Below are 16,108 nucleotides of genomic sequence, written 5' to 3' on the forward strand. Positions count from 1 at the left end.
TTCAACATGTGCCCACACTGAGTCAGTTTCTGTTGACTATTTTTTTCTTCCTGAGTATGAGTAATGATCTGATTTTTTTTTTTTTTTGCTCTTCTAGTAGTTTTTGGTTGAGAACTGTATATTGTAGATTATACTTTGTAGAGACTCTTCTTTGTTTTATTTTTTAAGATTATTGGTTTTTCGTTTGCCTGGACTCAAATAGCAGAATGTCTCCCTTACCTTGTGTGAGTCACTAATGTCACCATACATTAATTTTTTTAAGCCTGGCTCCATAAAGGTCTTCCCTGTGCCTCTTTTCCCACCCTGAGTCCCTAAAGCTCTGCCGATGGGGCTATATTTGCGTTGAGAAACAGTTTCAATATTGGGCAAGTTCTGTAGTTTCTCTTGAATTTTGCTTCAAAGGGCTCTCTCAGGCCCTGTCATGTGGCAACAAGGCTACAGTTCCTACAACAGCTTAGCCAGAGTAAACATTTCTAAATTTGTTGTTTACTTTCTTTTTTTCAGTGCTTTGAAAAGCCCCTTTTGGACGATTTAGTCCAGTTTTATATTTGTTTTCTTAAGAGGAGAATTGTCCAACTATCTTTACGCTACAGTTACAAGAAATAGCTACCTGCATAAAGTTTTTAATCAATACAGTACAAATATTTTGAAGAGAATGGAAACATATTTTCATTTACAGATCTTCTGGGCTAAAGAAAGTATGGTGCTCACAGATATTAAATAATTCTGAGTTAATAAATTACTGTAATTTCCATTCCGTAGTCTTCTTTCGAGCATAGTTTCATACCAAAAAGAACCTTTATAATACTAATAAAATTTCAATTTATCCTCTAAATAGAATTTCAAAATCACTTCATTCACACTATGTAATCTTTGCTTCAACAATGCTCTCCTCAACTTATCTAAATATTTATTTTTTCTTCGAATTTGTTTTTATCATACTGTAGTATGATGAGGTATCTTTACTTTTCCATAATATTGTACAAAAATATCCCCCCAAGTCTCTCATTGTTTTGATGTAAGAAAGTGTATTTTAATCTGCAGTTTATCTAGAGAGATTCCTTGATTTGTTGTTCCTATGGTGCATAGTATATAAAGATAAAAGCTTTCCTACTCTGTGTTTATTGCCAGGAACATATAAGTGATATGTAAGTTAATCTGTATCTTAAGTATTCTGAAGAAGTTTTCACAATGAATTGCAATATTTCACTGATTGGCAACTTGATAGTGTCAGGAAAATTTCCATTAGATCTTCAATAAATCTCTTAAATGTTAGGTTTACTTACTTTTGCCATAATATCAGTACCTATGTTTAGTTGGTTTCAATCTTTGAATTAAATTTAATGTATTGCAAATTAATTTTGCTTTATTCTGATAAGAAGTTATTTCCCTAAAATGTTTTTTGGAAACTAAATGATCAAAATCTCAAATTAAATACCTTTCTAGCAGTGCATTTTTTAAGTTATGAATTTCTAGGAATACTTGAAAGTATGTTTCATGAAGAAAGGCACAGTACTAGTATTAAAATTAAAACTAACCTTGGTTCTCCCATGAAAGGATCTTTCCAGTGAAACAACTTGTATGTATTGAGCCAATATTAGTCTATGAGAAATGGTTTCTCAGATGCCATGTTTCAGCTGTGATAAGATCACATCCCCAAGGAATTTGACTATAATTTTCTTTTACCAGTGTAGAGAGTAGAATAGTTATAATCTCAGTAGAAATCTATGAGACATTAAGAACTTAATCTTAGAGAACTAAAAGCAATCTGGGACCCCAGGGTTATCTAAAGATACAATCTTGGGGAAAATATTATGCTTTCACTGTTAAAAGACTTAGTTATTCAGATAACTTTATATTTTAGTATATTAAGCTATTTGGAGATTTATTTAAACAACTTATAATTCATGTCAAACGTATAAATTAATTGAAAGTAAGATCTGTCTCTCAAATCTATTTAAACAAGCAAGCCATATTTCGTGTTCTGACTTGGTGTTCCCCAAAGGCTAGTGATTGATCAATTTTAAACAGTGGTATCCACCTCTCAACTGATCTTCAAACCTAGATGCAAATTGGTTTACTAGAGATCTCTGTCTCAGTGTCCTGTAGGAATCTCAAGCGCATGGTATAAAATACCTCCTTCCTGAACTATTAATGCCCAAGCTTGCAAACCAGTGACACATTCTCCAATTCCCACTTCCAATTTATTTTCCTCATTGACTTCAGAATTATCTATCTAAAGCACAAATCTGAGTAGTAACATCAGACTGGTCACCATTCCTTGCTTATTGGGTGCTTTTTTATGTCTCCATTGTATTATGTTATTACTTCTATCTCTACATCCCTTCTTGGTCCTCTGAATACCAGAAGACATCTCCTGTTATTCAAGACCCAGTTCAAATGTCACTTCATCTGAGATACTGTATTATTCATGCTCTTTAAGTTTTCAAGGAAAAGGCATTCTCATATTACTACCAACATTGTTAGTTTATGGTAAGCCTACCTGGAGGGTTTGGGGGCATTATTTATTTATCTGTATAGTCACCCTAAATGTTACTGTTTCGACATAGAAGGTGTATGGTTAATGAATGGAATTATCAACCTTTTTATAATCATAAAACATTTTGGTATATTTTCTTATGTCAATTTCTATAAATCCTACCTTAGATAAATCAAGGTTAGTTTATATGACCAAACAAAATTAAAGTATAGTACTTCATTCTTAATTAATATATACTTCAAGATGCTTGAGGGATGGTATGTTCATATTTCATTAATTTCCAAACACATATATGTCCTCCTCCAGTAACTCTTCAATTTCTGCTTAAAGTTGGAGAAAGATGTTCAAGGAGGGAAATATGAAAATGACATGTGCAAAGACTATAAAAACACAGTAACTGAGCCCCAAACTTATGTAGAATAAGTGTCCTAAACCTGATTTAACTGACTTGACTGATGTATTAGTTCGGGTTTGACCAGGGAAGTATACCAGGATGAGTAATATGAAATATGGGGTTTACTATAGGGATGGAATTACATAACTGTGGAAACAGTTGAAGGATTCTAATGAGGACTTACACCATTGTCTGCTGTGAGCCTAAAATTGCTGTAGGTCAAAACAGCTGACAGGCAGGGTAAAGCTTGCCCTGAAGAAAAAGGAAAGCAAAAGCAAATTGGAACCTATAAGGACAAACTGAAGCATGTGTGTGTCTTTAACTGCCTTCAACCTCAAAAATGCTAGTTTGTTCCAGAAGTTGCTGGCAGCAGTTACAGTGGGGCTGCACATGTGCCATGACTTGGAGCAACTCAAGTAGGAGAATTGGGATCTAGGGTAGTGGCCCACACGACAGGGTGAGTCAATATTGGCAACTCGAATAAGCTCAATTGGAGTTTGGAGCATCATTAAGGACATTTCAGCTTCAAATTTGCACACAGTTCTGTTGTGCCCCAGCTCTAACCTAGAAACAGAGGGAAGAGAACTGAGGGGAAAGTAGTTTGGGCATAGCTAATTGTCAGAATAAAATCACCTCAACTGTTCCTTTGTCTAAAAGTTAGTTAAAATATAATCAGCTTTTATATGAGGCATTTCTTATGGTTTCTTTTGTTTGAATTGTTCAGCAAATATTTCAAAACAAATAGAACTGGTGTTTTAAAATACTTAATTTGTCTTTGAGTTATAAGTCCTCTGTTAATCATCTTATGTCAGTAAGCTAAAAATAAGGTCTCTTCCAGTATTTCTCTTATATATCAATTCCTTACCTGTTGGGAGCCTTATAAGATCTAGATTTATTGAGCAGTTTAACTTTATAAAAATAAGTACCAGATCAAAATTACATGATGGGTTCAAATACATCCAGAGTGTAATCAGAGTTTTGTGCCACTTTATTGTGGCATAAATTCCATACTTATGTTTTCTAATGCCAAATAAGCAAAAGCACAATTTGTATTTATGTGACCAAATAAGGAGAATTACATTTGTTTTTAATAAAGATGTTATTTAAGAGTACAACAAACTGAATATAATCTGATAATGACTTTTTTCTACAAATTGCTGATCTAAAATGTAATTTTGTATGAAAAAAATATCCAGCTGTGCTGTCTTTTGTTCCCATTCTGAGAATCCTTTATTTTATTATTTTAAGTGAATTACTAAGCTTAACTGTTTAAGATTGACTTTGTTTTAAAATCATCATGAACTGAAATTAAATATCTCTCAATATTATACATTTACTAACAGCTTTTATAATCAGAGAGATCAGTTAATTGGAATATTTATTTCTACTTTGGTATAATAATAAAGATAATTTTCATTTATTGAAACGACATTTTGTGGGAGTGTGTAATGTACCAGTTATATCAAAAAATAAAATCAAATTTTAATTCCTACTGTAGCTTGAAGAAACAGCAACAACAAAAACTCCATGTCTGTGTGTTGAATAATATATCTTTCCCTAAGCTTGTTTGGCATAGTAAACTCAAAGTGGACACAAAATGAAGACACTCAGACTGCCTCTTAATTTAAAAAGTACTAAAAATTCAGATAAATTCTTCATATAAATGAGGATAAAAATCTTAATTTCATAATCATTGATTGTTCATGCATGTGTATGTATATTGTATATACATTTACGCTTGCATGCATCACATATAACATACTTTTTTTTCTCTTAAAAAGCTTGAATAGTAGAGTGGTTTGGCAGATTGCATTTTTTTTTTTTCAGTTTTACTGAGCTATAATTGATGAATAGCCCTGTATACATTTAATGTGTACAGCAAAATGACCTGACTTATATATAGGGCAAAAAGATTACCACCCTTTTTAGTTAATATTCATCACTTCATACATAGTTAACAAAAAAAAGAAAAAAAAAATTTTTCCTTGTTATGGAAACTTTTAGGATCTATTCTCTTAGCAGTTTTCAGGTATAGCATACAGCAATATTAACCAATATTAACCATACTCATCATGTAGATTCCTTTTTTCAAAGATAGCTAAAACAGTATTTCCCATTATGCATTCTCTTTTAATAATACAATTTTGACAGTAGTCTCATTGTGAAATGGTGCCTTCTTTTTCCTCTTGGATCTGGATAAGTTTGTGAACATGACAAAAATAATGCTCTGTGACTTCTAAAGCTGGGTTGTCAAAGACAAAATAGTTTCCGTTTGATTCTATTGAGACACCTTTTCTTGGAACTGAGGCATTGTGCTGTGTGGAAGTCCAAATAGAGTATGGAAACGTTCACATGGAGAGAAAATAAGACACCCCCCCTTCCCCAGACATGTGCACACAATGCCCCTGCTTGAGCTTCCAGGCTGCAGCCAGTACCAATTTACTAAGTATGTAACTGACTTTTCTTGAAAGTGGATAACCTGGTCCTCTGTTAAGTTGCCCCAGTTGAAGATAGAAAGAGATGAACCAGCCTCACTCATCCCTGCACATACTCAGATATTTTAACAAAATAATTGTTTTTGTTTTATGTCATGATATTAGATCATAAAAGGCAATTGAGTTTCCACTCGGTTTACTTGGAACACTTGCCTTTAAAGTCCTGAGTGCCTCACAAGAAATCCAAGGCTACCATGGTGTCAGGATGCTCAAGTCACATATAAGACCGTTTGTAGATGTAGACAAATTATCATCTGCTTGACAGTCCCAGATGACATCTCCAGTGGCAATCACCATAAACTATCAGACATGTAAATAAAGAAAACTCTAGATGAGTCTTGCCTCCCTCTGGCCAGTAATTGCTAATCTATGACTTCTTCCCATTGAGTCCTTACATAACAAGTTGAAGAGAGAAACCACCTTACTGTGCCCATTTTCAATTGGTGTCTCACAAAGTATGTGAGCATAATAAAATGGTTGTTTTAAGCCATTAGCTTTCTGGGTAATTTTTATAATAGGTAAATAGATAGCCATAATAAACTGTGGTACCGGTAATGGAAGGCTACCTTTACAAAATCTAAGATATGATGCAGTGCTGTTGGTATGGGTCGGTAGAAAGAAGCTGAAAGGGCACTGAGGAAACCATTAGTGAAATCCTAAAGGGCATCAAAGACAGTGTTAGTAAAAGTATAAAGCACAGTGAGGAGGCTGTAAGTGAGGGTTTAAAGAAAAGAGAGGAAAATGTTACTGGAAGCTGGAGGAAAAGAGACCCTTTTATGAAGAGGCAGAAAGTATAAAACTGACAACTATAGTAATGTAGAAAATAGAGGATATACTAAGAACTTGATGATCTGAGGTAAAGAGATTAGATTTCCAAGCAAAGTTTTGAGTGTGCTGTCTATCATTTTCTAGCTGCCAAATATAAAATGAGAGAGGAGAAAATTTAGTATAAATATAAATGATCCTAGACTTGCTGAGTTTGTAAATGAAACTGTTTCTCATTCCTAACCTCCCCTAGAAGAAGAGTCATAAAGTAAGAAATAGCCATAGTTCATAGATCAACTCTCGGGCACTGTCAGAAAAATGTCTCATGGTAAAGATGAAACTAAGGGTGCAACTTTAAAAGTGTTTGTTAAGACCTCAAAAGTGCCTCATAGACGCTTTAACACACACAAAAGGCCTTCCAAGTATCTTAATGGCATGTTCTGTGGCCATTGCTGTTAAAAAAAAAAAGGTTTCTAAGAATCTTGAAAAGCTTATCACGTGGTAAATTCAAAGGGAGCCCCTGGTGAAAGGTTTTTGTGGATGTGGCCTTTGTCTAATGGAGTATATTATAAATGGATACCACAAAACAGAGACTCTTTTTAAAGAAATGATATCATATTGAGTCGAAGGCAAGAGAGACTATATAAAATAAAGGAAGGTTTTCACACTCCTTTAAGGAATACAGGCAGGAAGCAGGCTGAGAAAACCACTCATCTGCAACCACAGGCCATTTCTTATGGAAAAAGAAAAATGCCTCAGAGGGCAAAACCAAGATCTCAGGTCATAGAGCCTAGGGCCACCAAGAAATCCCAGGCATGAAGATTTAGCCCTAAACAGTTAACTGACCACAGTGCCTGGCTAGATTCAGATAATTTTACAGACCAGTAACTGTTGTGTGTCTCCTGTTTTTGAATGGGAGTGTCTATATCAGCTATTCTATGCCTGTCCCATCATTGTGTGCTGCCTATGTGGGGAACATATAATATGTCTTTAGTTCACAGTTTATCAGTTTGAGAGAAATTGTATTCAAAGAGCTCTGCACAAGGTACAGGACCTGAAGAGCCTCAGCTGTAGCTGAACCAGATTTACCTGAGAAGATCTTAAACCTTGATGTACTGATGTTGTTATAGGAGAAGGCTTAGGGGCTTTAGGGGCAGGCATTGCTATATTTTGTACGTGAGAGGGAAATGGGGAAATGGATTGTTTTAGTTAGAAGGCAGACTGACAGATTGTATTTTCCAGAGATGGTTACAATAATATCACCTCTGCCATATGCTCATCTTATGATGTGATTTGGACATCTTTCCCTCCTACTGAGAATTGAGGTCTATATTCTCTTCCTTTTAATCCCAGGCTTGTTAGTATGGTAGCAATAGTAAGACTATGGTACATCCAAGGATGGGTCATAAAAGGTAATATGGCTTCCATCTGATTATCTTGGAACACTTGCTTTTATAGACCTGAGCAACCATGAAATATATGTTGTGAAGAAATCAAGGCCACATGGAGAGGCTGTATGTAGGTGAAGCCCTCACCTTTTGCATCATTAAATTTAATTGATTTATATTTTTTATAATCGTGACTATATTTAGATTTATGTCTCATTTTATGTTCAATGCATTTATTTTTTTCTCATTTTAAGAAGAGATAAAAATTTCTTCTTTTGATTTGAAAATATTACATTTTTTTTTTTTTTTTTTTTTGGGTACGCGGGCCTCCCCCGTTGCGGATCTCCCGTTGCGGAGCACAGGCTCTGGACATGCAGGCTTAGCGGCCATGGCTCACAGGCCCAGCCGCTCCACGGCATGTGGGATCCTCCTGGACCGGAGCATGAACCCGTGTCCCCTGCATCGGCAGGCAGACTCTCAACCACTGCACCACCAGGGAAGCCCTGAAAATATTACATATTTTTTAAATCTGGTGGTTGTTTATAATTTATTAAAACTCTGGATTACCTTGCAATTTTCAGTAATTGATTTCTTTATCTTTCTCTTGAGCCAGAGTAGACATTAAGATTCTCTTTTGTCTCATGCACCTCTTCATCTCACAATATTAATGTCCTCTGTAGTTTTAGTCTACAATAGTAGGGATAAAATTTCCATTTCTTTTCCATTTTTATTCTTGCTGTTTTTAGATGACAATAATTTTTATTAAATTGTTCACTCACCTTTATCTTACATATTTAATTAAGCATTTTCTTTGATTTTTAAATATCCATTCAATAGGGTATCCTCCAATAAATATTTTTGTGTCATAAAATTCCTGAGGTATCTTAAATTACATATTTATTTAATATATCAGTTTAGTTTTCCATAAACATAATAGTATCATACAGTCCTTTATCTTGTACACTTTGAAAATATTTTTCCATTGTGCTCTTGTCCTTGGTGTGGTTTATAAATCTAATAAAGAGTTGATTAGAATTTTTTCCACTGTTCTAGAAAATCTTAGTTTCACTATTATGTGTCTGGTTGTGGCTTTTTAAAAGATATTGCCTTTATACTATGAGACTTTTTAATATGAGATGTTTCATCTTTCTCTAATATTTGGATCTGTTCAATCCTTACTGTTTCAATATTTCCTCTGCTCTGTATATATTTTAACTCCTTCTAAGATTCTTATTTTAGGGAGTTTCATGTCTTTCTATCTTATAGATACCTCAGGTTCTTATTCCTTCCATGTTTTTTATTATTTTCTGATGATTTCTAGAAGGCTTTTTAAACTTAATATTCCATTTCAATAAGATAGCACTTTTGGCTGTATTATTCAGTTATAAAATCATTCTACTGAATTCTTTATTTCTAACACAGGTATTATATTTTTATGAAAATAATTTCCATTTGGTTTTACTTTATAATTTTCTCATCTTCATTTACAATAATTTGTATAGTAGTTTTGCTTTCCTTTTTCAAATATTTGATTTTTCTGTATATCATACCTTTTATCCTTTAGGAGATTAACAGTATCTAGATCAGAAAATAGAATACAGAAATAGAGGCTGAAGCCCCAAACTTTTGAATTTAATAACTAGGTTGACAGTAGTCAAAGACAGACAAGCACATGCACTGAGATTTTCTACCTCCAGATTTTCCACCCCACCCCCCAAAAAATGAACTGCTTATCAGTTCTCTTTATCTTCCTCTTCATTCAGTTATGAAGTGAATGTTTCCCCTGTTAGTTAATCCTCTAGCCCTTGAGAAATGGAGGGAAGGGGGAGACAGCAGGGCCTAAAATATCAGGAGGCCCATTTTGATTTGGCTATATATATGGGCGGGGAGAGAGAGGCGGGCGAGGATTGACATTATATTACTTTCAGTTGTACAACATAATGGTTTGATATTTGTATATATTGCAAAATGATCACCACATTCTCTACCATCTTCTCTACATTAGGGTCAGTTTATATTAAGCAATACTAAGCACCAGTAAAATATATTTTCTATTCACCTCACCCAGACTATTATTTAAGTAGAAAATTGCATTTTTAAAGATAGCATATTTTAGCCATTGCTATTATACTCTCTATTGGATTATTTTTCTCTTTAGATGTAAAGAACAATATGCAGAAAAAGAAGAAACTAAGAGAAAACTAAGCCCTGGTACCTCATGTTTGTTTCATTGTGGACTAATTCATTCTTTAATTATCTCAGATAATCACTCTTCTTTTAACTTTGTCCACAAATTTTTTGATACTCCTCCCTTCAAAAGGTATAGCCTAATCCCACATCCCTCTTTTGTGGGCTTGATTTAAGGACATGCTTCTAACAAATAGAATTAACTGGAAGCAGCAATGTTTGCCTTTAGGGACTAGACCATAAAAGGCACTGTAGCTTTCTCCTTGCACTCCTGCTTTCTCTCTGTCTTTGTCTCTCTGTCTCTCTCTCTTTTAGATTGCTCTCTGTGAGGGTGAGTTGCCATTTATGAGGATAGTCAAACATCTCATGAAGAGATATGCATTGTGATGAAATGAAGACTTTTTCTACTAGCCATATGGGTAAACCATTTTAGAAATAAAACTTTCAGCCCTAGCCAAGGCTACAAATGACTGTAGCCCTGGGTGAAGCCATGCCTGCTACTTCTGGAGAGACCCTGAGCCAGAACCACCTAGAGAAGTTGTTCCTGAATTCCTGAACAACAGAAACTCTGGGATAACAAACGTTTTCTGTTTTAAGCCACTAAAATTTTGGGTAATTTGATAGGTATCAATAAATACCTAATACAGCTTCTTGAAACTTAATAGGCTAGTACAATTGGGTTTAATTTCTCTATTTTTATTATATTTGTTTTTCTCACTGTTTTTTTGAATTAAGATGAATAGTAAGAGTATGCTTAGTTCTATAAGAAACCTCCAAACTCTCCTCCAAAGTGGCTGTACCATGTGTGATTCCACCAGCAATTAATAAAGAGTTCTTGTAGCTCCACACATCACCAGCATTTGGTGCTGTCAATGTTTTGGATTTTGACCATTCTAATAGATGGTTAGTAGTATTTCATTAATTTTCATTTCTCTAATATTTGAGCTTTTTGTGGTTAAAAAAAAGACCTGAGACCTTTCTGTAGTTAATTTCATACCCCAGTCCCAGTCTATGGCAAGTAGTGATTTTATTTCTGTCACTATAGATTTGTCTTTTTGCAAATTCCATATAAAAGGAATTATACATTATCCTCCTTGTATGTCTTTTCACTTAGAATAATTCTTTGAGATTCATTTGAGTTGAGTGAATTGATTATAGTTTGGCGCTTTTATGTATCTATCTATGGGTTGACCAAAAAGTTCATTCGGGTTTTGTCATACGATGTCATGAAAACACCAAATGAAGTTTTTGGCCAACCCAATACTCTAAATATTTGAAGACAGAACTTTCTGTGAACATACTCATTTTCATCAACATACACCTACAGTGGAGTTTCTGCATCACATGATAAGTAAATATAAAACTGTGAGAAATGGTAATTATCTTTTTGCATTCTTACCAACAGTGTATGAGAGTTCCTCCTCATTCTCACTCAGCCTTACTATCTTCAGACTCTTTAGTTTTAGCTATTCTGCTAGGTATGTAGAAGTATCTTACTGTGGCTTTAATTTGTATGTACCTAATGACTAATGGTGCTGGCTACCGTTTTAACGTACTTTAAGTATTTTCTTCAGTAAAGTGTCCAATAGAATATTTTACCTATTTTTACTGTTTGTTCAGTTAATAAAAGCTATTGTTTTTGTCACGAATAATTCTTTATATATTTTGAATAGAAACCCTTTATCAGATATATGATTTGCAAAATTTTATCCCAGTCTCAGGAGTGATTTTGTATTTTCTTAACCATTTGTTTTGAAGAGAAGTTAATATTTTATGAAATCCAAATTTTATACACTATAATCATTTCATAGACCAAGGATTTTATTCTTCTCTCTTCTAGAAACTTTATAATTTGACCTCTTACATTCATTTCCATCATTCATTTTGAGTTAATTTTTGTCTGTAGTATGAGTTATGGGATGAACTTCATTCTTTTAGATATAGATATCTAACGTTTTCAGAACTTTTTCTTTTCTTTTTCTTGGTAAGTTTACCCTTTCCTCTTTTCTCATTTGTTTTGTAAAGAATACACTTTACTTGTTGTGGAAAATAAATTGACCATATATATCTCATTTGGACTCTATAATCTGTTCCCACTTATCCATATGAGTCCCCTATACTCCAAAACCACACTGCAGGTTACTTTAAAAATATGAATTATTTCTTAGCTATTACTGCTGTATTGAATATTCTTTCTTTGTAAAGCAAACGAAAACTCAAAAAAAAGAAAAAAAACTGAACTCACATATACATACATAAAGATCTGCAATGCATATTTGGAAGTGTTTAGGGAAACTATGAACTACGAACTTTTTCACCATAAATGAAGAGGGAGATGAAAAATCATTTACCAGATTTTTTTTTCATTTACCAGATTTTAATGATTGAAAATATATAATCATGTAAGAACAAATGTTTGGCTCATTTGTATTTCCACCAAGAGAGTTACAAAATATAAAAATCTAAATATGATGACTGTAGTGGTTCACTGTGAATATTTATATTAGATATAAAGGTCATTTTAATTTTCTAAGTTCTTCAAAATTTTAGTCATACTTCTCAAAAATAATTTGTTATAAAAGTCATTAAAATATATGATGGCTTTTTTTTCACACCAAGGAAATATAATGTCACAACATCACTAACATTGAAATTTAGTACTCTCAGATATTCCACTAAAATCCTACATGTTTCTTAAAAGTCACATCTCTGTTTAACATAAGTACAGAATTAAAGACTTGATTCAATGATTTCCATATATATTTGTCTTACAAAACCCCATAATTAACAGAAAGAGTAAAAGGAAAATGAGATACAATCCCATTTGGTATGTATTATATTATATTGGGATTCAGAAATCTTGGATTCAGGCCTTGTTTTCCCAATAACTAGCCAAGTTTCTTTTGTATATAAACTCTAGAGCCTTAGTTTTCTCACTGGTAAATGATAAAAATTGGACCCAATATAATATCTTAGTAATTTTTTTTTTCAAATAATGATCAGTACTCTAGTTTCAGCTCAGACATGTAGAGGGATAAAAAGAGGATAACTCCCATACTTACGAGAGAGTGAAAGAACAAATTGAAAATTAATTACTTTCCTTGAAACTATAAGAGACTGACATCACAGGATAAACAACGCATCTGAAATCTAAAGACAGATCTGCAGCGAGACACAGAACCTGAGTATTTGGCTACTTGGCAAACACACCACCTATGCCACTATAACCATCTAATCCAATGAGAAGATACAGCTAGAAATTTGTAATACATTGCTAAAAGCCAGATGGGAACCGACAGAGAAGAATGTACATCGTTTTGCAAGCTTTTCCTTCAGGAATACCACAAAAAGCTCAAAAGACTATTTGCAAAAACCATGAGAAAGCTTCCCTCATGGTGCTAGCTAGGGAATGGGAATAGCAACCACTATCAAATATGGGCTGGAATCCATCTCCCTAACTTCCCTATGGAAGAAAATATTTAATCTTCAGGGTGGAAGACAACAAAATTGTAGACAGAGGGCACTGGTGGGAACCCACTGCAGCTGGTGGTTGGGGAACAAAGGTATAAAACAAACAAACAAACAAAAACTTTAACTCTGGAGGAAGGAATGGCAACCCACTAGAGCCAACATATATCTGGAGGAGAGGCAGGAATGTTTCCAAAGGCCATATCCCTGAGACCCATGTTCAGAATGGCAGAGAACTCTCATCTCTTCTCCCTCTACCCTGAAAGGGACAACTATCACTATAAGTGTTGAGTACACATAGTATTGGAATACAGCTGGGATAGTGGTAAGAGAGTCTCTTGAGGAGCAACACAGAGAGGAGAAGCAAAGTCAGACAAGGATATTCAAACTCTAGCAGATTTCCAACCATGACTAAATTTTGTCTAGGTGAAAGCACACTACACAAGAAAAACTTAAAGGCCTGAAAGAGAGGCTCTCATTGCCTCCCCCACCCCCATATATATATATTTTTTTTTTTTTTGACTGGCCTATCCTATACAGCATTTTCAGATGCCAACTAAATGTACGTGGCATACAAACAGACAATAAAATTCACAATCTAAAGAGGCAAAACGATTATCAGAACCATAGTTAGATGTGATACAGATTTTTAAATTTTTAGAAAGGCATTTAAAATAACTATGATTAGTATATTAAAGACGCTAATGGAAAAGGTAGTCAACATGAAAGATTCGATTGGTAATTTTAGCAGAGAAATGGGAAATGTGGGAAATAATTAAATTGAAATTATAGAAAAATTTTTTAAAATACCACACATAAAGAAAGAAAGTTAAGTATGTGTTAGATGGGCTCACCGGTAGACTGACTAGATTAGGAAAACAGCCTAAGAAAGATCCAGCCAGTTTGAAGATAGGTCAATAGAATTTCCAAAGAGAGGCAGAAAACTAAATTAAAAGGAAAAAAAAGTAGAAAAAAAAGATAGACCAAAGGATCCATGGCCTGAGGAACAATATTAATATCATGCACTCTAACATATATCTAGTTGGAACCCCAGGAATATAAGAAAGAGAGAACTGGGATGAAAATATACTTCAAGGAGTAATGGTCAAGAACATTCTAAATTAGTGACAGATACCAAGCAAAATACCTAATTTTCTCAGAGAACAAGTGTTTAGCAAGCAACACTAAACAAATAACAAAAACCTATGTATATCACATTCAAACTGCAAATAAGAAAGATAAAAGAGAAAAATTTAAGGGCAAGTAGAAAAAAGAGACACATTGCTCAGAGATAAAGTAAGAATATATCAGACCTCTCACCTGAAAGCACGCAAACAAAAATATAATGGACTGATATTTTTAATGTGTTGAAACAAAAACTAATTTACTTTTGATGGGAATGTAAAAATGATAAAACCACATTTTCAGTTAGTCTGGAAGGTTCCTTTTCTGTTTTTACTTTCTTTTTTAAAAATGTTTTATTTTGAAATAATTATATTTTAACAAGAAGTTGCAAAGATAGAGGATAGTACAGAGAGGTTCTGTGTATCTTTCATCCAGTTACCCTAAATGGTTATATCTTACCTGCTTATAGTACTATACCTGAACTAGGAAATTGACATTGGTACAATATGTGTATATAGATCTATGTCACTTTATAATGTGTAGAGTCATGTAACCATCACCAAAATCAGGATGGAAAACTGTTTCATCCACAAAGATCTCACACCCTCCTCTCCAATATCCCTAACCCCTGAAAACCACTAGTTTGTTCTCCATCTCTATATTTGTGTCATTCAAGGATGTTATATAAATATAATAGCATGCTATGTAATTTTCTGATGCAAGATTTTTTTACTCAGCTCTTGACATAATGCTCTTGACATCTCTCCAAATTGTTGCTTGTATCAATAGTTTTTTCTTTTAATCACTGTTTACTATTCCATGGTATGGATTTACCAGTTTGTTAAGCCATACACACATTGTAGGGTATTTAGGTTATTTTTATTTGACTATTACAAATAAAGCCACTATGAAAAATCACATACAGTTTTTTGTGTGCATATAAGTTTTTATATCTTTAGAATAAATGCCCAGAAGTGTGATTGCTGAGTAATATGGTAAAGTATGTGCATTTTTTTCTTCCAGAGTGGCTGTACATTTTACATTCCTACCAGCCATAAATAAAGACAAAAAAATGGAAAGACACTGGAAGTTTAAGGTATATAAATCACTAACAAATTGATGAGAAAAAGGAAAAACAACTCCTGCAAAATGGAAAAAACAAATGGCAAATCAGAAAAGAAAAAGAATACAAATGGCAGTTAAAAATGTGAAAGTATGGTCAGCTCACTAGTAACATATAGTAAGACATTAATTCACAATAACAAATTGGCAAGAAATTTAATATTCTCATAATGGTAAATATTGGTGAAAAGAACAAGCCATTGGAACTTTTCATATTTTTTTGCAGAATTATCTTTGGGCATCACCACTTTGAGGAGCAATTTGGCACTATCCAGTACAGTCAAAGATGCATCTATAACACAGTTCAGTGGAAGCATCTCTAGGTATGTACCCTAGAGAAACTCATACGTGAATGCATAAGGATTTAGCAGATGCTGTTGATGCCTGGCCCATGTCCCTTTGGCCTGCCTGAGTTCACCTACTGCTTCTGTAAACAGCTATTGACCTGTTACCAGACCCTAACCTTGTGTGTCTGGGTCTTCCTTCTCTATTTGAGCCCTTTCTCTGGAAACAAATGGGACCTAAATGGTGGACATGGGAGCAATCAGGAAGTGGCTGTGTGAACACTGCTGAGGGCAGCTCTCAGCATAGGGCATGGGGAGAAGGAGCTAAATGCTCCAGCCTCCTTGTACTCTGGTAGAGTAATCCTGAGACATGTTCCACA

This window comes from Neophocaena asiaeorientalis, unplaced genomic scaffold (assembly GCF_003031525.2).
Source record: "Neophocaena asiaeorientalis asiaeorientalis breed wild unplaced genomic scaffold, Neophocaena_asiaeorientalis_V1.1 scaffold162, whole genome shotgun sequence".
Lineage (NCBI taxonomy): Eukaryota > Metazoa > Chordata > Mammalia > Artiodactyla > Phocoenidae > Neophocaena > Neophocaena asiaeorientalis.